Source organism: Anabrus simplex, chromosome 1, assembly GCF_040414725.1.
Source record: "Anabrus simplex isolate iqAnaSimp1 chromosome 1, ASM4041472v1, whole genome shotgun sequence".
NCBI classification, from domain to species: Eukaryota; Metazoa; Arthropoda; class Insecta; order Orthoptera; family Tettigoniidae; genus Anabrus; species Anabrus simplex.
The window spans coordinates 1,786,310,653-1,786,335,302 of NC_090265.1; the positions used below are offsets into that span (position 1 = coordinate 1,786,310,653).

At 38.9% G+C, this 24,650-nt stretch overlaps 1 pseudogene; it reads right to left on the reverse strand.

The window, feature by feature from the left end:
- Nucleotides 1–15,070: 15,070 nt before the first annotated feature.
- On the reverse strand, nt 15,071–15,188 carry LOC136859369 (5S ribosomal RNA; annotated as a pseudogene).
- Nucleotides 15,189–24,650: the final 9,462 nt, after the last annotated feature.

Here is a 24,650-nt window from a genome sequence, read left to right on the forward strand (position 1 = left end):
AGTAGACGAATACGTTTGTGGTGTGTCTTTAAAAGTAGGAAAGATGACAATATGAAGATGAAGTTGGAAGTTAAGAGGAAAAATTGGGGCAATTATTCGTTTATAGGAAGGGGAGTTAGGGAATGGAATAAATTACAAAGGGGATGTTCAAGAAATTTCCAGTTTCTTTGGAATAATTCAAGCAAAGGCTATCTACCACCCGAGCGACGGCAGATCAGTAGTGAATGATTGATTGATTCTGATCGCAGGTTCGATACTGGTAAAAAATGCGTCAGACTCGTGTTGGTAGATCTGCTAGCACATAACATAACTCTCTGTGAGGCAAAATTACGGCTTTTCGGCATCTCCCAAAACTGTTAAAGAGTAAAAAAACAATATCATTATTATAGGATTAGGTTAGAAATGTCGATGGCGCTCTCTTCTTCACATTCTCCTTTTCTGGAAGCTGAGTCAAATCGCCAGACGACACGTCCCGTGACTAATAGCGAAGGATTTTTTGCAGGAGGCTGTTCGAGACGTTCCTCAGCTACTAACTCTAATTTTCTCGTTATATTTTCAGCTTCTGCTTCTCCTTGGATTGTTGGAAGATGATGCGGGTAAATTGTTGGTCGTTTCAACGCTATTACCGCTCTGCCAAAGCATTATCTTTGACGTAGCTTCTTACAATCCCAGTATATTTTTCTTTCATGTATTTTCGATCTAAGGTAAGTATCCAATAGTAATTTGTTACTGATTATCTTGAAACTTATTCCCTTGTGTTATAGCAATTTTTTCTTTGAATCTTTATTTTCTTGGAACTACTGGCATTAATTCAGAATTCGGGTAGCAGGTTTTTCATGAAAATTTTCTTCTTATTCTTCTACTTCTTCTTAGCATGTTTGTCTGCCTCGGACGTTGGCGATAAACATGGCTATTCTGGCTTTATCCATTGTAATTCTGTTAAAATTTTAGTCTGTAAATTACGTTAGGGAAACTGGTTATTAAGGAAAATTATCGTTCTATATTTTTGGATTCATAAAATTGGATTCGGAGATATATGTGGAAATACTTGCAACTTTTACTGAAGTCACGTCTTAGGACGGTGAGGTATAGATCGGTGGCTATGTTGGCAAAACTGCCTCGCGCCTGACAAGAAAACTGGCAAGTTTAGTGACTTAATCTCAAGGATGCCTACCCTTTCATTCTTTCAAGACTCGTTTGCTAATCATCTTATCATATTTGAGATTAGCTGTATTAATCGTCGTTGACAAGACAATCATGTAGCGTGTGCAAAATTCCCCCGCCAGTCTATTGCACTCGGGACGCAGCATTAATCCCGTCTATCGGAGATGAGTGGCAGCAGAAGAGACAGATTACATCACAACAATAGTCAATATAATGTTATTGTTGAAGAGTTTCGTGAGCTTTCGATATTGTAGGCCTTCACATTTAGTTTTCTTCCGACTCTAGGATATTAGGGCATCTGATGTAAAGGGAATCCTTCGTCATTTTACGAACACCTGTTGTCTTATTCTTTAAGCGATAGATCCTTCACGGTTTTCATCAATTTTTATGATATTCAGAAGTTTCCTTGCCTATACGGACCGATGACGATGAGATTTTACAACTTAAGACAACCATGACAAAAACCATCGCCGTTAACACTATTGAAGAATATTTCCATGTTAACCCCAATGCTTGGCGTTGATATCGACTAGCAACAATCTACAAACTGTGTAGAAATAAGTCTGTAGTGATAAGAATAGGGGACTTTTAAAAAGAAGCAGCAATCCAGAAAGGAGTGAGGGAAGGTTGTAGTTTGTCCCCCCTTCTTGTCAATGTTTATATAGAACAGGCAGTAAAGGAAATCAAAGAGGAATTTGGGAAGGAAATCACAATCCAAGGAGAGGAAATAAAAACCCTGAGATTTTCTGATGATATTGTTATTTTATCTGAGACTGCAGAAGATCTGGAGAAATTGATGAATGGTATGGACGGAGTCTTGGGTAAGGAGTACACGAACAAAATAAATAAGTCCAAGCAAAAGTAATGGAGTGCAGTCGAACGAAGTCAGGAAATATTAGATTAGGAAAAGATGTCTTAAGGGAAGTAGATGAATATTGTTACTTGGGTAGTAAAATGACTAACGATGCTAGAAGTAAGGAGGACATAAAATGCAGACTAACACAAGCAAGGAAGGCTTTTCTAAAGAAAAGAAGTTTGCTTTCTTCAAACATTGATATAGGAATTAGAAAGACGTTTTTAAAGACTTTTGTCTGGAGCGTGGCATTGTATGGAAGTGAAACATGGATGATAACTAGCTCAGAAAGAAAGAGAATAGAAGGTTTTGAAATGTGGTTTTACATAAGAATGCTGAAGGTGAGATGGATAGATCGATTCACGAATGAAGAAATACTGAATCAATTTGGTGAGAGGAGATCGATTTGGTTAAATTTGACGGGAAGACGAGATAGAACGACAGGACACATCTTAAGACACCCAGGACTTGTTCAGTTGGTTTTTGAAGGAAGTGTGCATGGCAAGAACGGTAGAGGTAGACCAAGCTATGAATGTGACAAGCAGATTAGAGCAGATGTAGGATGCAGCAGTTACGTAGAAATGAAGAGGTTAGGACAGGATAGAGTGCAATCGAGAGCTACATCAAACCAGTTTATAGGATGATGAGTCAAACAACAACAACAACATGCAACAAAAGTCTAAATTCACGAATTCTGTTATCTTGGTCGGTGTGGTAAAACTGTATAAAACAGTTATCAATATAAAACTTTTAGTAATGTAAGATTTATCGATAGCCCCACTAATAACATAAATATTTGAGAATTAAATTTTAGGCTTCCCTCTAAAGTACCATTTCACTCAGCGCGAATAAAATTATTTATATCCTAGAATATATTGCCTCATTCCCCGACTTTAGATATTGATTTTTATAAAATTATTTTCAGGCATTTTCTCGTGACGTGCGTACAGACAGACAGACAGACAGACAGACAGACAGACAGACAGACAGACAGACAGACAGACAGACAGACAGACAGACAGACAGACAGACAGACAGACAGACAGACAGACAGACAGACAGACAGACAGACAGACAGACAGACAGACAGACAGACAGACAGACAGACAGACATGTCGGGAAATTAAAAATTGCATTTCCTTGTTACTGTGGACACGACCGATACGGAAAGACCATTTTTTTTAAATTCAGAGCAGTGTACAGACAAAACTATGCTGCTTGTAGAGAGTCGTTAGTTCTGTTGTGTTCACGGAACTTAGTAGCGCCAATAATTTACAGAAATGACTGTACTATTTGTATTACGAGGATTTCGCGTGTACTGACTGCTTGAATAGGCAGGGAGCCGAGGGATTTAGTAGCTTCCTATTCCGATGTTTCCCTGTGTGGTTAATGAGTAATTATTGATGAGCGTTGTTTTACTGCTGCCCAGACTACATAACTATTGCATCTGCTAGAGATACGCCTTTGCGATAGTTATGGAATTATTAACTCTTGAGTTGACACAGTGCCAACAGTGCATATTAAGGTTGCGAACGGTTTCAGTCAGCTTATATACACACTTTCACTTCCTCATTATAAAATATTTACCTGCACTGAACATAAAGAACGAATGATATTAAGTTCAAAGGATTCGTAATCAATAAACCTTGGAGTTGTCTTGGGACACTTCCTTCGGGCACAGTTCTCAACGTCATGACTTCGAAGAAGTTACAGTAAGTTGTGATTAGGGATCGGATAATTATGTGCTTAAGTTTTCAGGAATATGTATGTGCTTAAGAAGTTGGAAAGCCTGACTGAGTTTCTCAGACGGTTGAGACGCTGGCCTCTTGACCCCAACTTGGCAGGTTCGATCCTGAATCTGTCCGGTGGTGTTTGAAGGTGCTTAATTCGGTAACTAGTGTCGGTAGATTTACTGGCACGTAAAAAAACTCGTGTGGGACTAAATTCTAGCACCTCAGCGTCTCCAAAAACGTAAAAATGTAGTTAGATGGATATAAAGCAAGTAACATTATTATTATTATTATTATTATTATTATTATTATTATTATTATTATTATTATTATTATTATTATTATTATTATTATTATTATTACTAAACAGTGAAACATGTTTGATTAAGTTTTCAAAATATCTTCTTAATTTTGTACTACAATACCCTCAGTTACTCCAAAACATAGTTGAAATATCTAGCTGGCTGAATAAACCAGTCCACGGTATAAAATATTGTTCCGTCAGAAGTAATTTCCGCTTAACAAGCCGACGCTTACGGGAGTTTTCCTAATTTTGCCAGAACGTGTTTTTCGGCTTCCTCGGGAGAGTTCTCAAACTCCTCACAGACTTCAAGAATGTCCTGCAGAGCTGACAAAAATTGTACGTTTTTCGTTTCGCGTTTCGTGATTGTGAAACTTAAGAAAGCAAGGTTAGATTTAATGTATAGCAAGTCTCTTTGAACTCCCTTCGCCCACATAGCTTTTAAAGATTCACTTTAAGGACACATCATCATCTTTGTTTAGAACTGACTTTATAACTTCAAAATTGTCCATATTGTTTGTAAGACCAGTTCACTTTCAGGCAATATTTCCTGTTAAGTTACGGACTAGTGGAGGGGCAAAATAGGCTTGGTGAGACTCGGAAAGCCTCAGCGCCCTGGTTTAATAAGTGACCGGGAAATTTGTGTCTTGAAAGGTAAAACAGAGATAAGGATGCACTGACAAAACGGAGAAGCCAGTTGCCAGAATTGGCAAGGACCGAAAATGTGGGCAGGAGACATCTAAGAAGTAGAACATATCACCGAATATAGGAAATATGTACTTATGATTAGATTTAAAAAACTGCAAAGTTATGTAAAATAAAATTCATTTGGTTAAATAAAATATATTCATCATCATAGGTTGTTCGGCCCAGGTCCAATCATGGCTGTGATCTCCACATCTCTCGATCTTGTGCCCTTTTCTTCACTTTTACGTAATCTTCCATTCTTTTTCTAATGCTGTCTAATAACTTATATCATCTCCTTTCCCTTCCTCGTTTTCCTTTTATCATCACTTCCATTGCATCTCGTATTATGTCTTAGACTATGCCCTATCCAGTTTTATTCCTTTTTTAGATTATGCTCAGCGTGCTCTTCACTACTCCCACTCTCTTCAGAACTTCCTCACTTCGTATTCTATCTTCCCAGCTTTCTCCTTCAATTCTTCTCTAAATCCACATCTCAAATGCCTCTACTCTTCTATGTTCTTCCTTCCTTAATGTCCACGTTTCAGTGCCACATATTGCTATACTCAATACGTAACACCTTGCAAGTCTCTTCCTTAAATCTTTCTCTAGCCGGCCACAAAACCGTTTTTCTTCTTGTTGAAAGCTTTCCATGGATAAGGCGATTCGAGCTTTTATGTCTGCTATAGAGCGAAGATCTTCAGTCACAATACTTCCAAGTTACTTGAACTTATTCCCCTTATTAATAATTTCTCCCCCTAGCTTGATTGTCGCTTTTTCACCTTTACCTCCAAGTATCATGAATTTGGTTTTCTTTTTGTTTATGTTCATTCCATACTCTGCACACTTTTTGTTTAATTCTCTCAGCGTTTTGCGTAGGTCCATCATATTTTCAGCTATTACTGCCATATTATCAGAAAATCTGATGCATTCAATTCTCTTGCCTCCAATGTTGACACCTCTTTTACCATCCAAACATTCACAAACAATTTCCTCCGAGTAAATATTAAACAAAGTTGGTGATAAAGCAACACCCCTGTCTAACACTTCTCCCCGGTCTGATCTCTTCTATTAATTCTCTTACTCTCACTCTTGCTGCTTGGTTGAAATATAATTCCTTGATCAGCCTTCTCTCTGTCCATTTTACTCCATGTTTTAATGATTATTTAGTGGCACAAAGCGGACAAAATGTCGTCAATGCTATGAATTGTGTGATACGACACGAACATTTCAAATTATTGTTTCAATACGAAAGTTGTTCCGTCGTAGCATTAATTTGCCGTGTCTGTCTCCAACAGTTATCAATATTAAAGACGTTGTCAGCTAACATACTTGCAGTTTCCAGGGGCGAGTGACGAGAGCAAAGCCTTCCGTTATTGATGGCTGGGATGTCTGCGTAAACAGAGAGGTGAGTATATTTCTTTAGTCTTCTGTACTCCCGTACAAGAGCTCTTTCCCGCCGCATGGGAGGTGGTGGTATGTGACTAAGTATGGGTAGCCAGGAAGTAGGCGTAGGACAGATTGTGCCAGTTGGTGTGGTTGAGCTGTGTGCCAACAAGTCTTGTATCAATACTATGCATCCAAGCTGGAGAGCAATATTCCGCAACAGGGCTGAAGTACGGAGTGTCGATGCAGAGGATCCTCATGATGTGCCACACAGGTTCCGGAGATTGTTATTTCGAGTTTCATTTCGGCAGCTGTTCTTAATACGTGTTGTTTGTAGCTAAGTGTTCCATCAAGCGTGACCCCTAAATATTTCAGGTCTCTGTTATGTCTGAGTAGCTTTCCTTCAAAATAGAGCACGATCTCTTCGTTGGGCAATTTGTTGTTTAGGCGAAACGTTGAGACTTCTGTCTTAGCGACACTTGACTGTAACCTTCATTTGCGGAAATAGCCACCGATAATTGTGAAATCGTTGGTCCATATGGACTCGGAAATTACAAGATGTCTATGACTTGTTGCTACACAAGATCTGGTCGGTTCTTAACCGAATAAGAACCAACACACTGGCAGGTGTAATTTTCTGTGCAAGTGGAAGAACGTGAATTCTACAAGTTGTGACTGTGGCACTGAAAGGCATACTTTTGATAATGTAGTCCAAGAATGTCCTCTGAGAGCTTTGCCTTGTGATTCAACAGAGTTCCTGGTTATGTCGGACGGATCAGTAGACAACATTTGTGCCCTGGATATTAGTTTTTGATTATGAGATAATTGTAAATATTAACTTTTAGTGATGCAGCCATACGCTAAATGATTAAAAATATGAATATATCTTTGTTATTAATAATATGGAGGTTTGCGTAATTAATTACAAACATATTTAGAGATAGTAGACTTGTCCATGTTTCATTTTATACTACTGAAAACCAATCTCTATATTTCGACAGTTTTTCAGCATCCTCAAATACGAGTACTTGTCTGAATGCAAGAATTAGGTAACTTATTTTCTTTACATTTTTACCGATTAATAGTTACAATATTCAATATTTCCTGGCAATTATTCGGATATGTTCGGCTTAATTTCTGAGGCTAAAAGTTTAGTGGGAAATCACGCAATCAAGTGAAAGGTCACTGCAACTCGGAGTAAATATACTTGACTGCTGTAAAATGTAAATTACAGTACTGTACCGGAAATAAAAATGATCAGTTCAATTAAGTGTATTAATGTCCTCGTACATTCGAGTGTCTAGTAGGAATAAATAGAGAATGTACACGATTTACTAGTACACCTTCATTAAATGGAAATTGTCTTTCTCCAGATCCCTTGCGATTCATTTGAATATGAGCTTTACTGTATGATCAGTTATAGCTGTTGGTCTACTGAGCACTCCACTTCGCACTTGCCGGCAGCCATTTCCAGTTCTCTATGTCACTCAACTGTTTTTATATACTGAGGATTCTGTTGCTTCGTGACGATATTGAAGAGTTGTTGTTTGATCAGTTCATACTCTAGTTTGATGCAGCCCTGCGTGTAACGCTATCTTATGCTAATATACTTTTCTACCTGAATACTACGTCTACTGTAATCTGTTTGTCTATCTTCACCGTTCTTACTGCCTAAACATCTCTCAAAACCCAACTGAACAAGTCCTGGGTGTCATTATATCCTTTCTTCTGGTTAAATTTCGCCAAATCGATCTCCTCTCACCAATTCGATTCAGTACGTCTTCATTCGTGATCCGATCTATCCATCTCATCTTCAGCATACTTCTGCAACACCACATTTCAAAGGCTTATATTATCGTTTTCTCTGAGCTAATGTGAATTCCCCCAGAAGTATACATGCTATTACACTTACCTTTATCGTCGACTTTGCATCGCGGCCGTACCACCAATACCTCGCACCGCTGACTGTCATACTACTGATCTTCTTCGCTCACCGCGTCATCGTCACGTCACGAATACGTCATCTTCTGCAGGTTTTCTTGAATATATTCGTATGTCTCCAGAAACTTCCACATGCTCCATATATACTGAGACTTTCTGTTCTTTCCTCAGTCCAGTCTTGACTGGGGTGTGTGTAGAGAGCTCTACATCCTGCCGTGCCGCGTGATTATCATCCTGCACCCTGGACTTTTATTTGGAGACATTTGGTGAACAAAGACATTTTACTATTTGCTGGGACTTTGTTTCCCATAACACTTCGGGATCTGGCGCTTCTCGCCTCTACTGAAGCCTTCATTTATTCCCGTAACTTTGTGGTTTTGGTGCGACTGCTATGCTTGATTAGTGCATATAACTAGTTTTGGAATTGAAACATCACGACGTCTGACTGTTGGAACGTTGAGTACAACATTCTCCGTCGATGCGTTACAGACTCTTTCTTTATGTGGTGACTGTTTTCTAAATATTCTGCCTTTTAACTTTGCTTGGCGAGGCCCTGTTTCCCATCCCTGCCTCTTATCCCCTCTTCCTTCCCGAATATAGGGTTCTTCTCCAGTTTTTAGGTACTTTATATCGTGTAATTGTACTCGGGTATCTCATTTTATCTGAAATGTGTTTATTGCAATCAAAGTTTTGTGACCTCTTCAAGTTACTGGTATTTCATACTTTTTCAAGTCTTAATTGAGGTTGTCATTGTTACGCTAGTTTATCGGTCCTCTTTCTTGTCGTCTGTAATTTATTTATTTATTTACTTAGAATACAATTTTTATTGATCTTATTATCAATTCTTTTGACATCCTTATTTTGGATCCTTTGGGTTTCCGCATGATTCCCGAACTCTGATTATTGGTTCTTCTTCTTCTACTTCTCCTTATTGGTTACTTTCTCACTATCCTAAAATATGGTACCAATAATACAACTGAATTCGGCCTATTTGAATCTTATATTACCTCACAAACCATTAGTTGTGCTAACCCGAGATACCCAACACTAGTTTTTGTCCATGTTTCACCTGCACACAATCGCACGCTACAAAAGAAAGTCTTGAAAAAATTCTTTATAGTTCCTGTATTAATGTTAGAAATAAGCAAATTTCTTTCCTTGCTTCTGGTAGTCTGTATTTTATTGTACTAAACAACAAATAATGTTCATTTACATCCTTTAATCCGAAAGAGATCAAGATAAAAGGCACTTGCTCTAATTTTAACAGGCTATAATTTTAAACCTCACAACATAAGGTCCGGTCGGGAAATTATACCAATTTTCTTTATGGTTTGTCTCCCGTGAGATGATGTAAAGTGATCTTCTCCAGATGACCACGCTTTTATGCCAACCACCCCTTTTACGGACTACTTTTATCCGACACGGAATGGTACTGGCACAAGGCCAATTCATTGGTTAACAAAATTGAAACTTTATCTGTTAAAAGGGAAAGAATAGGTGATTCCAGTGAAGTTTTTGAGTTGAATTCAATTTTTTGCAGAACATTTCCATCACCCAGAGTTTTTGAGTAGTCGCATATAAAATACTTTTCCTACCTGTACATTATATCATCTTTCAAGCAATCCTTCTCTTGATGCAGAATTTTTTTAACTTTTTCATACTATTGTATTCAGCTTTACAAACTATGCCGGTATGCGTATTTTTACAACAGGGGCAATCATGTGAAATACGATGTGAAAGAAGAAATGTGCGTCTTGGGTTGTGAACTACTATAGCGGAAAGCACGTGCTGCAGTCAGTAGGTAAACAACCGCAGACTTACAGAACTTCTTTGCAGGAGGCTATACAGTATACAGATCCATACAAACGGAAAGCAAAGCCCTGGTTCGACTCAGACTGCTATGTTGCTAGGAAAGAAACGCTGAATAAATTACACATTACCTTGAATTCTCCGTCCCCAGAAAACCTTGAAATATACACACTCTCCCGTAGGCTCTATAAGCAGCTAATAAAACAAAAGAAGAAAGTGTACCAAGAAATGCTAGATATAAAGGAGATAGAAGCTGCTGAACGACATACTTATCAAATACTGAACCCAAGGAAACCAAAATTTCCTAGGGACATACCAATAGAAACCTGGGAAAAACATATGTGTCAAGTGCTTCAGGTTAAAGATACTCGACCGCTACAGACACAATCAGAAGATGAAACTGAGTTTTTGCCTATAACAGTAATGAATATCGAGGACGCTATACACAGCATGGGAAATGGAAAGGCTTGTGGACCTGATCAGATTTACTACGAACATTTAAAAATGGTGACTCCAATTTTGAAGGAAACGTGGTCTTATTGATGAACGAATGTCTTAGGAGAGGTAGAATACAAGATAGTTGGAGGAGATCCTACATCAAAATGGTATACAAAGGCAAAGGGGACATGGGAGATCCAGACTCGTACAGAGGTATCGCACTCGAATGCACTCTTTTTAAGGTAATGACCAAAATTCTCACTGATAGGCTAACAACACTTGTGGGTCATTATATACCAGAGCAACAGTTTGGTTTCAGAAGAGGTAGATCTACCCTGCAAGCGGCGGAGTGTCTAAAACAAGATATCGAGGAAGCACTAAGAGTACCAGGTGGAAAGCTCCACGCAATCTTTGTTGACTTCTCTAAAGCATTCGATGTGCTCCATAGGAGCATACTCCTGACAAAGGTGGAACAATTAATTGGTAAGAGTCACTACTTGACGGTCATAATCAGAGACATTCTCTCCAACAATACAGTATCTATACAGGATAACATATCAATATCAGATGCAATAGCACAGACCAATGGTGTACTACAAGGAGATCCTCTAAGTCCTCTTCTGTTCTCAATAATCACTTCGGATGTGACACGATGCATCAAAGATGGTGTAAAGTTGTATGTATATGCAGATGATATGGTTCTCGTTGCAGAACGGCTGGAGGACCTGCAAGAGTTCTTTGATCTTCTGGCAGCATGGGCACATGAAATTGATCTCAGCATAAATGTCCAAAAGACTGTCCACATGATTTTCAGAAAAGGGGGAAGGCCAGCAGTGACTGACAGAGTCCATTACAATGGCAAAGAACTAACAAGGGTTAGTCACTTCAAATATCTGGGAGTCATATTGCAAACCAGAGGTGATGTTTTCACAAAACACATAGAGAATAGGACAATCTTGGCATTTAAAGCAGTGAACGAGATCAAAGATTTACGTAAGATGTCAGTTAAAGCAGCGGTGCAGCTCTTCAATATTAAAGTTGTGCCTATAATCACCTATGGTCTTCAACTCGTCTGGGAATACCAAAATATCAATAGTCTACGACGAATAGAGAAAGTCAAAGCCGCATACTTAAAGAGAGCTCTGGGGCTTCAGGATGTCACTACCATCCACGGCAAATTACGATCGACTACTTACGGAACTGAATCAGAAAAGAGAAGACATTTGGTTAGCTTTCTATGCAACAGATGCTATGACAACGCGGGGATGGATGGAAGCGAACTACGATTTAAGACATATTGTAACTAGATTGGCTGTTCATGGCTTTCACTTTAAGCTTTGCAAAACCAAAACATTTCATGAACCTGATTGCGGATGCATGTGTAAATTGTGCGATCGTGAATGTGATAGATACCACGTCTTAACATGTCCAAAAGAGGGAAATCGTTGATTAAATTCTGTTCAGAAGAATGAGACCTATGTGGCTTGAAATGTTAAAATTAATGTACTTAATTACATGGCCTCTTGGCTGCAATAAAACTATTATTATGCTGTAGTAGCTCTTTGTTAAACTGTGTGCTATCCGCCACTTCTAGTGTTTCAGAAACAGAAAGGGAAATTGCTGATGTAGTGTATGATTTGTTAAAACATTACGTGTCAGAAACTGCGGTAAGAGCAGGCCGTCTGAAACGCCCAAAACCTCATGCGTGCAAACTGAAGCACACTGGCTCTGTGCACTGTACATCGGTCCGACTCGGCTCAACTCGGCTTGACCCGGATGATGTGTACTGCGAGCGACGAAGCGTTCGATGATAAACGAATTGTTTATCAGTGAAACAGGCGCAAGACAGCAACGTAATAATGGATCAACCTGCTTCGAAGGAAGCAAAGACGTCCGAAAGTCCATTTCAATCGCACTGGGAACTTCCGTACTTTTTCTCAGTCGTGAAGATAAAGCCAAATGCTTAATATGCGGAACAATAATTATGTGATCATCAAAAAGATATATTCTTCAATACAAACGCTTTGCTCCAATTCTACTAGAAGTTGTCGAAAGAAGATATTCTTAAGCTGCATGGAGAAGCAGCTAAGTTTATTTCTGTGTCTGGTTCCACGTGCACATATGAAAGCTTTTTTCCTGTTTTGACTCGTACGAAAACTAAATTGCGTATTTCTGATTTTAATTTAAAGAAGAGTCTTTTAACACCGGTAATATTGTCCCATACAACAGACTGTCTCCGCTCACTGCACATAAATATTTCGCAGTGAGGAGAGAAATAGTGGGGAAGGTGAAGAAGGCGGAGACGGGCCGAAAGGGTGAGACAGGTATAAGGAAAGAGGAGTCGAGGTTTGCACTCTGTTCAACCTAGGGAATTCGTCTCCTGCACCTTGCGCCGTGCAGTGCAGCGGCGCATGCACTCCGAGAGGCCCTGGGCAAGAGAAATAACTCTACATTTGACTGAATCACACCAAGATGAAGAAAAGGGTGAAGTAAATGAAGACCTACCGACGAAATCTTCTGCCGAATTGTTTCTTATACACTCTACACTTATATACTACTCCTTACTCCTTGTAATGCACTATTAGGTACGATATTATACACTTCTCGAATGCTGGAAATTCCTTGGACAGATAGAGTTACTAATGAGGAAATAATGGAAAGAGTTGAAGAAACCCCAAGCTTGTCAATTAATATGAATAAAAGAAGAAATACATGGATTGGCCATATACTCAGACATAAGAGCTTTATCCAGCTTTATCTTCATATTGTGATCTTTCCTTTTAAAAACACCACTCAGACTTATTCTTCTACTGATGTCATTCCACACCATCTCTCCACTGACAGCTCGGAACATACCACTTAGCCTTCATCCCGGAGGTCTCTGTGAAAGGAAAAAAAACTGTAGGGGAAGACGTAGGCTGGAATATGTTGGTCAACTTGTGGAGGAGCTGGGATCAATCATCAATCACTAGTGATCTGCATTTAGGTCAGTCGCCCAGGTGGCAGATTCCCTATCTGTTGTTTTCCTAGCCTTTTCTTAAATGATTGCAAAGAAATTGGAAATTTATTGAACATCTCTTTTGGTAAGTTATTCCAATCCCTAACGCCCCTTCCTAAGAACAAATATTTGCCCCAATTTGTCCGCTTGAATTCCAGCTTTATCTTCATATTGTGATCTTTCCTTTTAAAGACACCACTCCGACTTATTCTTCTACTGATGTCATTCCACACCATCTCTCCACTGACAGCTCGGAACATACCACTTAGTCGAGCAGCTCGTCACCTTTCTCCCAATTCTTCCCAGCCCAACTTTGCAACATTTTTGTAACGCTACTCTTTTTTCGGAAACCACCCAGAACAAATCGACCTGCTTTTCTTTGTTTTTTTCACTTCTTGAATCAAGTAATCCTGGTGAGGGTCCCATACACTGGAACCATACTCTAGTTGGGGTCTTACCAGTCGTTGGTGCACGTCCGTAGGTATAGCTTTAAATTGCCCTACACGTGACCCCTGGGTGGTGCCAAGATAGCAACTACATTGGCTGCTGGATTTAAATATCCCAGCAATGAGAAGATACTCCTATATGGGAAAAATATTTAAATATAGTACTAAGTTTTAGACATTTATACTATCGTAACAGTATATCCTGTTGCCATACCAAATAAATGTTACAATTTTCTCAGCTACACAGGAAGCATGACATCATGGATATGTTTTTAGGCTTAGAAGACGAAATAATACAGGCCATGAAGACCCTTGGAAGAATGGCTTGTAAAGGCTTCCACTATCCGTAACCCCGGCACTTGATGGGGTAGTGTGCTTAGCTATACGCGCTGCCGCCTTTGCCCCCAGGAATTAACCTGGTACTCTTTTGTTGTGTAGGCTGAGTGAACCTCATGGCCATGTGCACCTCCGCTTCCTTCCGCGATGTTCAAAATTTCTGTTATTTTCCGTTCAAATTGTTCGCCATTTACAGTCTCCCTTTATAGGTGTAATACCTCCGACATCAACTCCTTCCAAAAAAACATTTTCATCCAAAAAATCGCGTCGTTCGTTCGTCCATACGACCTACACTGACTGTATGATTACGGTATCGGTTTTTCGCCCAAGCAAAACTGGCCACGCACATTTCAAATGGAACCCCAGCCCAAATTATAGCCATGTTAGAAATTTCGTCACTTACGAATATTTAAGTATTCATGCTCTTTGCTCTAATGTGATTCCTCAACGGCGCACTAGGCGCTAGCGTCTTGGAAAATTGTAGGAGACCAACTGATGAGCCCTGGGGTGAAACGTTCGTAATATCACGTTTGAGAAGGCTTAAGAGCTTACAATATTTTCAACCAATGAAAGAAAATTATGATTCCCTTCGGTGAAATTAATTTTTTGCACAATGACCTCATATGCAGGATGCATGTTGATACGAGAAACCTACCTTAACCGACGTGTCGCTCTGCCTGTCGTCAAGGCCATTTTATACCTACTGCCAGGGTTTCTTGAGGCCGCTCCCAACGTGGGGAACAGACGCCTTTTGCAGCCGCTCCTAACATTGAGTACAGACGCTGCACGGTGGTTTTCAGTGGTCTTCCTTCCAACTGAGGGATCACCACCCTCCGAAAGGAGTTCCTCAGCCTAAAGCCGTTGGCTCCTTCAGGGTGTTAGGTTATTTTCCACCGCCCAACACTCGACGTAGAGACGCTAGCTGCACAGACTACTCTATTACTGTGGCAGGAAGAAACCTGACCAGACAGGCAAAGAGAATTGAGCCAACGGCATGTGGTGTTCCCAAGCAGTGACCCATCCAAGTACTGACCACGCCCAATGTTGCTTAACTGCGGTGATCGGACGAGAACGGTGTATTCGACATGGTATCGCCCTTGGCATAGCAGTTGGCGTAGCAGTTGAACCTCAGTTTCAAGGACTGCCCTTCAACTGACCGTGGAGGGTCGCCGACCTCGAGGGCGACCTCAAATACGCTGGCTGGGTAGGGTGAGAGATGACATGCGGCTCACCAAACTCAGCTCTCAGGACGCTATGGATCGATTGAATTGGAGGAAACATTGCAAAAAGGCAGATCCCACATAAATGGAAAAATGCAAAGAAGATGATGATGATCTCATATGCAGGATGGTCGGCTTCAACGTGAACCTACATGAGCGTTAGAAGGCTGGTCTTACTGATAAATAATTAAAAAAATCGATATCTCACGCCGTTGTTATTTTATCAGCTGTTGAATGTAGCCAATCAGATCGTTCCGAGGGGGGGGGGGATTCAAATGGTCTTACGGGACACTGTTGCTAAATCTGTACGTGTGTTAAGACAGGGTTGAGAGCCATCATCAAACACACCGTTGGTTTCAGCCGGTGTCATCGTAGCTTACTTGCTGTGGCGGGATCTAGTCAGGTCGGAGGTCTGTATTCGAACTCTTTCCCAGGCGAAATTTCAATCTTCAATTGGTGATTTCAAGGCGGTATTAAGCCGCGTACAGATCTAGCAACACTGCCTCGCAAAGCTAATTTGAATTCGCACGCGAAGCGATCTGATTGGCTAACTTTAGAAGCTGACAGCAGCGTGAGATATCAAATCATTTTATTCACAGTTTTTATCAGTGTGACCAACCCTCTAACGCTCATATACCCGGTTTACGTTGTTTTCGACCATCCTGTATTACTATACCGTTACGTACCAGCCCTTTCAGTACTTCCAGGAAGGGGATAGTGACTCAGACGATCGGGGACCTCCCAGCCGGCCTGGAGGGCATGGCCGGCCTTTCATGTATTGGTCTCGTCGACTGGCTTACCTATGTGTTTCTTAGAGACTCAACGGGAATGTTCTGCCTCTAGTGAAATCGCGAAATTTCTGGCTCAAATCACGCGAGCTATAAAAGGGGAGGCTAGCCGCGCACAGTCGGTCAGTGTTGGACTCGGAGTGTCAGTTGTGCTCCGAGGTGGAGTCGGCGTGAGACTCGGTGGCTGGGCTGAGGGCGACATAGGTGTTGGCTGTCCCACCGAGGTCTAAACCAGGAGCTGTTGTTGTGGTGTTGGAGAGTCCAGTAAATGTGGTAGAAACGACAGAACGGAAGACTACACTGTGTGTTCGTGTAATTCTGTGGACTGGGGATCGCCGTGAGCGAGCGAGGAAATCCGCTGTCGTGCGTGCGAGGATAAATGGACCTGTATTAATTAATGTTCGCTGTTGTGAGTATCGTCCTACTGTTGAGCTGTTTAGTTGTTCGCTGCTCGTGACTGTATGAATTACAGGACTGTCTGTGGAGTCGAACCAACGAACAGATATCGTGTGTCGACTGACCCGTAACCCTGTATTCAGATCCAGCGGTCTACACACAGCTGCTGCATGAGCTGACTGGACTTGGTAAAGTGAAAGTAAGGATTAAGTGTCCTCAGTCCCCAGGTACAGGAACAGGCTGGACCTCCTGCTGAGCCATAAGGAAGAGCAATTTGTAAATAGACAGTGATTAGTAGGTGTGGCCATTCATAACTGGTTAGAATTGTATGTGTGTGTGCATTTATTAGGACATCCTGAAATAAATTAGTGTAATGGAACAGATGGAGTTTTATACGTAACCAGATTTAAATTTCGCGATTTTGAATGTTAATGAGAGAGATAAAAGGACACAGGAGGATCTAAAAGATCGGTTGTAATACATAAGTTCCTGATAAATAGTGACAAATTAGTCACGCTAAAGTCAGTCCACAAGGCGTGCTATTAGGGATTTCAGGCTTTCTTGATTTGTCAACAGCATCCTGTCTGTCACTGATCCAAGGTAACAAAGGCTCAAAATAGAAGAATACAAAACAGGGGAAGAAATTAGCTCGTAATTCTTGATTTTTACCAATTCGAGGGCTGTAAATAAAATAGTAGCAATATCGATAGAACGTAATATTTAATGAACTCACAAGTACAATTGAATTCCTTCAATGTACACTACCGCTCATTAATTTCAATACACCCAATAATTGGCATCTCGTTCTCTGTAGATAAGGTCTAATACCGTGGGTACGGTTGAGGAAGCAAAGGAATAGTACAACAGTTGTACACATGACATGATTTTTGTTTGTGGTCATCGAGATACAATAGTACCCGACAACCAATGTTGTGTACATAAACGTTATGTACCTATCGGATATGTTTGTTTACCTATATGCCGACAGAAGCCGCATTTGGTGCATCTGTGTTGTTCCCTATAGTGATGTGATATCTGCAGCGAACGGCAAACATTGCTACGATACATAACATGTGGTTCCTGCATGTCAGTTCCTTCGTGACAGTTGAAGTGTGCACATCGCTAGTACGGCTCCCCGAGTGGATATATCCATAGAAAAACGTGCTGCAATTGTAGCAATTAGCCAAGCAGGTTTATCTATTCGACAAATTGCGAAACAGTGTAGTGCGTCTATAGGATAGTGCAATACACCCTACACACCCTTCACCGCCAGAAGACAACAGGTAGCAATAAGGACATACCACGACCAGGACGACCTCGTAAAACAACTAAAAGTGATGATAAATATGTCAGAATTACCAGTAAGAGAAATAGATTCCAAACAGCGCCCCAAATTCGTGGAGAATTGCTAGAAATGAATACGACAAAAATATATGTTGCAACAGTAAAAAGGAGACTGATTGAAGCCGGCTTGAAAGGATGTGTCATAGCAAGAAAACCCCTTCAAAGGCCCATAAATAAACAGAAGAGACTTGAATGGGCTAGAAAACACCGTAATTGGACATCGGAAAAGTGGACGAAGGTGTTATTCACCGATTAATCGAAGTTCGAGATTTTTGGAACCAGAAGCGAGAATATTTGTTCGCCGATTTGTAGGGGAAAGGGTATCCCAGCAGTGTGTTATACCTACAGTTATACACGGCGGAGGTTCTATTATGGTTTGGGGATGTTTTGCCGGAGATAGAGTTGGCGACATTATGAAAATAGAAGGATGTATGGATGAGAAGCAGTACCACCGCATACTTCATTATCATGCAGTACCAAGTGCATTGCGCTTAATACGGAAAGGGTTCACCGTACAACAGGATAATGACCCAAAACATCGGTGAGCATACTGTACGAACTATATTTCATCAAAGGAAAAACAGAAAGTACTGAAAGATATGGTATGGCTGTCCCAAAGGCCCGATTGCAATCCCATTGAAATGGTCTGGGATGAAGTGGACAGACGTATCAGGGAAGTTAATATATCCAGCAAGGAACATCTCTGGAATATTGTTAAGGATGTGTGGAATCATATAGATTCACGATACCTACAAAAACTGATTGACCGCATGCCTGGAGTTTGTGAGGCAGTCATTAAATCCAAAGGAGGAGACTTTAATGAAAGTAAAATATAATGTTTGTGATTGTATTATATATGTGTAAGTTAATATAATTATCTTTTGTGAGAAATAACGTTTGCTTTGTGTTTTAAATCTGAAATACCAGGGTGTATTGAAATTAATGAGTGGTAGTGTAGTTACCGGCAAAGTCTACTATTTTTTGTGCCAAATTTCGGCAATTTCGTTGATGACAGCGACGGAGAGGCCTACTGCGCGGCGTACAGATGCCACATTAGGTAATCGGTGGCCAAGGAGGGGTGAGTACGGAGGGTGTTCCTAGACCTCACTCCAACCGGCACGAAATGCCTTGACCCATCGTGCAACCGTTCTATACGTTAACGCGTAATCGTCGATAATATTCTGATACATTTTTGCAACGGAAAACCTCAATTTTAATCCATGAACACTGATCATCTTTTGAAAACATGTTTTAGAGCAGCGAAATCGACACTCTTCACTTCAAAGCCACAGAACAAGAACACTCCCAACTGAGAGCCCGTCAAATGCACACTACACAGTGCCACCTAACCGCTCCCATACCCTATTAGCGCTTGCCTGATCTCCTGCGAGTGTCTGGACTAAGTTGCCACTACTTTATTGACATCCCTCGTACAATACATGCAAATGACAAATGGATTAATGATAATAATCACAACTGTAAATATCAACAACAATTTTCATTTTTATTTCATATTATATACATATAAATTGTGTCATATATTATTTGTTGGCATTTAGTCAAATAACTTATTTCAATTCCAGACAGACTTGCTGTTTATAATTAATCTTACTCTAGAATATATACGCTCTCACAGTGAATAATCACTTCAGTTAACAAGAGATAAATTATTGCTATGAATAAGACTCAGAGGAAAGTGACTGTTATGATTATTCGCTGCTGTGGTGTTCTTAACATAGTATTCTATAAAACGGTGCTGAAACCTTCAACAACATACTCGAAGTAAGAAACTTTAATCCATAACTCAGCACCTGTTTTCACAATCACATGTCATTACTAGATAAAACTATTTTCATTAGTAAAATTGGGGTATTATCGTTGTTATTGAAGGAGGAATCTTTTATTTATTAGAAAGATAAAATATGTATTGTGTGTAGTTCTTCTGTAAAATTCGAAAGATATGCAACACTTCTACTATAAAATGCAGTTAGGTTCTTTTCTAAAACAGTTGAAAATTTTTTGAAGGTGGTTACATGAAGACGTTCAGTTGGTCCAGCAGAATGTTGATAGAAATGTGTATTTAAAATGTTTCCATTATGATTTCCACTAAGGTACTCGTAATTTCTTTTATCGGTTCTAAACGAAGGTAAGGATAATGGCTTAAATTCCTGTTCAAAACAGTTCATGGTCGTTCTTTATATTTTTCAAATAATCAAAGGCAATATTACCCGGGCTCAACAAATTAACTATTACGCATATTAAATAAATAAGAATATTAAATCATGATAATAAAAATGCATTAGTATAAAGAAATCAAATACATATGTATTCATTACCTGTACAGAGAATACAACCTTCAAAACTGAAATATACTGTTTTCTCAAAACTGTCTTTCAGCGTATTAGGTCGTTTTATTTTTTGCATTTAAACTCTTTGGGCTTGCAAATATGGCGGCTGCTCGTTCATCAGACTGACACAGTTACCTCAATGGATAAATGAAACACGACATTATAGCAAGGAAAAGATATCTGAATGCACTTTTCCGTAAGAATTTATAAAAAACAAGTAAATGTATGTGCGATAATTCAAAAATGGTTAATTTTGTCGCGTAATATAACTGTTGATTTATTGAGAGTTCCTAATATTCTTAAACTAGGTTGACCACCGACGCCACGAACTAAATGATCACAGAAAGTATTTTATGAATGTATGTGAATGAGTGTTTTTTTTAAATATACCTCAACATAGGTGAGAGTAGAGGAGCAACTGAACGAGTTATCTCCTCAGCGGCACTTAAATTAGGATCATGAGTTGTCGTGTGAAATCTCTCCCATTATTTTGTCGAAATCGAAAGATCGAACCTTTGTGTCTTTATAATCTAATTAGAGTAAGTATGGTGTGGCTATTTATTTGTTCTTCAGTTTTAAAGAATTCACCATCACTTACAAAGAACTCATTTCAAAGTAAATTACAACTCACATTTCTAAGTATTATTTTCCGAACAGTGGCAATCGTTCTATCGTTTGGAATGATTCATTTAAGCACTTGTAAATCCCTTTTATAAAATTTCATTCTTCCCTTTAGTTATAAAATGTAATATGGGGCGAACTTCTTATTGCAATTTTGATATTATGATTATGTTACAGGATTTCTCGAATAATTCAAGTGACATTAGTTAATAAATGAGATAAGTACGAATATGTCTCATTTACTCAGTAGGGAAGTTTTCAAATAGTTTCAGCGTTAGAAAATACACAACAGCAATGAAAAATGTTTGCTCCCAACGTTTTAACAAAAATATGTCAAGTTGGTTGTTTGGTAATCTCGGAGTGAAAAGATAGGAGCATCTTTTAGTCCATTTCAGAAGTGACAAGTTGTAGTATTAGTAGCTAGAACACGGTTTTTCAGCCTCACACGAGCAATATTAATTTTTTGTATCTGTAACCATTGCAGATGTTGGATTTGAAAGAGTCTGGCTACCCTAATATCTGATAATTCCTAACAAAATTATCTTTTCAGTGACATGTCATGTCATGTCTCTAACGTTCCGGAGTAACTTTTAGTTTATTCTGAAATTTTACAATGTAGAAATATATGTTTTCAAGTTAATTTTAGCCGAGGAGGTTTTGTCGTTGTCACCCGTTGATATGAGTATTTTGTGAATAGAATATTCCTTTTTAATCTATGCTTTTGAAGAAAACAGTGGACTTGAGATAAAATCAGAAATGGTAAGCACATACAGAGATAAGACATGCCAAAACAATTCAATTACTTCTTGAGAGATGCTGTATAAAGAAGGTAAAGATGTAAGCTTTAATAACAAACACGAAAACATGTCACGATAACTCCAAAGGACATTGCATCTATTCCATTTATATCTATTTGATGAACCGTGCCTTTATTCCAACGATGTACTGTTTTGTGCGTATTCTGAGTACAGTTCTGTGAGGTAAATTGTTTTATCCATAATAACCCAAGTGAGTAGAAAATCACAGAGGAGTATCCCATTTAATTATTTTCCAAGTATGTAAACAGGTCTTGATTCAAATGGCTACTCGGTAACACTTCTGGTTCAATTTAATTTCACGGGAACGCAGTGAATAGTAATGAACTCAATTCATTAAACATTACACGTTCCTTTATTATAGAATGGTCCACTAGAAAATCTGGAGATGCACATCTCCAGGCCTGGAGAAAATTCAAGGTGAAAGTGCTCGAATAGGTGTCCTTCACTAGAATAGAAAACTTGTTAGCTCACTTTATAACAACACGAAAGAGGTAAGTTTATTGCATCAGCTGATCAACAGCACTTGAAAAAGTATTCGGTCACTAGTCAGAGGTATCTTGGTGCAGGAATACAAACACGATATTATAACGATTCATCTAATAAGTTAACTGTGATGATTTATTCAATTCCATTGGTGAACGACAATCTCTGATAAAATACCATGGAACCTATTTGAATTTTTTATTTTATTAAACTAGTATAAAATTTCACCTGTTGATTTCCGTTGTCATCCGGTGATAAAAATTGTCCTTCCCTTGCACAGTTCTTTTACATTACATCACATGAATGTTCGCTCCATTTCTTGATTTAAAATGACTTGTTTTCATTGTTATTTTCAAAATTAACTCTGTATTATGAGTTTTAAATTTAAGACGACATGAAAATAGAAATTCAGAGATTTATCTGGAATCTAACAGCGTGTTAGAAGTAATAAAATGAACGGGTAACATACGCGTAAAGGTAATTAAATAATTGATATATAACATGGGCTTCGGCGAGGGAGGAGAGCTGTAGAACAGATAATCTCTTAAATACAAAATCATTTACTGTAAACTCATCTGTCCTTGGTAGCCTCTGTGAGAAAAAAATAGTTCGATCCAAACAGGATTTCATTCTGCCGTCCGAGATGTCATTGAGACCAAAATTCTGAATCGTTTTGATAATCAAAGCCATGTCAATGAAAACGGTGCTATGTAAAAGTGAAACGTATTTCCAGTGACTATGACCGGCATGCAAAGCTTCAAAATGATTCTTTCTTCCTTTCATTCCATCATTCATTGATTCATTCGATCTTTTATTCACATTCTGTCATCCGTTAGTATCTTATATATCCTGGAATGGAAGCTCCGAGAATAGCTGCCCATTCTGTCTCTCGGATGAAGTACTTTTAGATGGTTCGTGTGCATCAATTTTTATGATAACCACATATTTTCTAAAGGATAGCAGGTTTCGTTTCCTAAGTGTGCCTAATGTATCTGATGGACCTACGCACGAATGCTGGATGTTATTTTATATTTCATGAATGTGCAGAGCATTTATTTATAGGAAGTTACTTATATAATAATACTGCACTGCATTCTTTCGATCTAGTGACAGGCTAATATTGATTTATTAAACATGAATACTTTGTATTTTCTTACGGAGTACCATGAGATGCTATTGGGCAGAGGAGTAATGTAGAATATATTAAATTGTAATTTGAAATACATTGCATTCAACTTGTAGTTGATATTATGTATTAATTCTCATTGTTAACCAAGTTATATCGTTTAATATTTAACAATTTGGGAATTAAAGCGCGCGATGGGGATGTCATAACCACAGGAAACGAAATGTATCATACGATAACAGAACAACCCACTTCAATATGATTGATGAATACATGTTAACGTGATAGATTCATTTATGCAACACTAAAATGGTACATTCCACAGTATTAAACTAGAGGTGGATTTTTTGATTTCGCGTTAAATGGTATAAATCATTATTTGCGATAGAAAGTCAAAGAAACTCTGACACCAGTTCACAAGTAACCTAAAACTTTGCTCAAACGGCTTTTGGGATATTATTGTAATACAATTTTTCCAACGATATTTTAATCGCTCAATACGTGAAATTTGTACCATAGAAAAGTACAGATCACCCATGCTTTATATTTTATTTGAACCTTGTGACAGTAATACATATCTTAAGGTTGAAGAGTCCAAGTGAATAAGCATAAAAACTGTGATGTGTTCAAGCTATTAATGTTTCAAAAGATCGTCACCATAAGACCTATCTGTGTCGGTGCGACGTAAAGCCCCTAGCAAAAAAAAAAAAGTTTCAAAAGCAGGCTGGGAGGAGGTAGCATATTTACAGCTGGACGTATTGGAAGTCAAAGTTTATTAGCCAGATGTGAAGCAACTAAGTATTCTCTGGAGTATAGACTAATGGAATAATGTTGAATTTCTCTAGTATCTTTTTCCTATTATTTGCCCTGAAATCGAATGATGTCATAGGTTTGCGTAAATTTTTGGGCACGTTGAAGTAATCTGATTTTGAATGCTGCCCACCGTGGTTACAGACTATGAGATGTTGTGGGAGTTTGACATTGATTCCAGTTATTTTAATCTTTCATATTCAATTTCCTATAACTTTTCGACAACTATTGCTTTCGTCCGACCCTGACGGTATTAATATTGCGATGTCTTTATTTTTCCTGCCTTTCATAACGATTTCTAACGAAATTCTCATTATCTGAAGGGGCAGAGGCTAGATCGCTTTCTCCTACGAAACTAGCCCTTCTTTATCTCCCATTATCATCTCCATAGATCACAGATGTTTTTTTTTGCAAAACGTGGACTATTGTAATGTTTGAAATAAGCCATATATAATTTGTATTTATTATAGTTCCACCAAAGTGTAAGAAAACTTGTTTGAGCAAAGAAGCACCAAGGAAAAGTAAAGAGATAATGCACAAAATGTACTATGTAACCATACATACTTATGCAGCTGAGACTTGGTCTTTGACTAGCAGGAAAGAAAGTAGA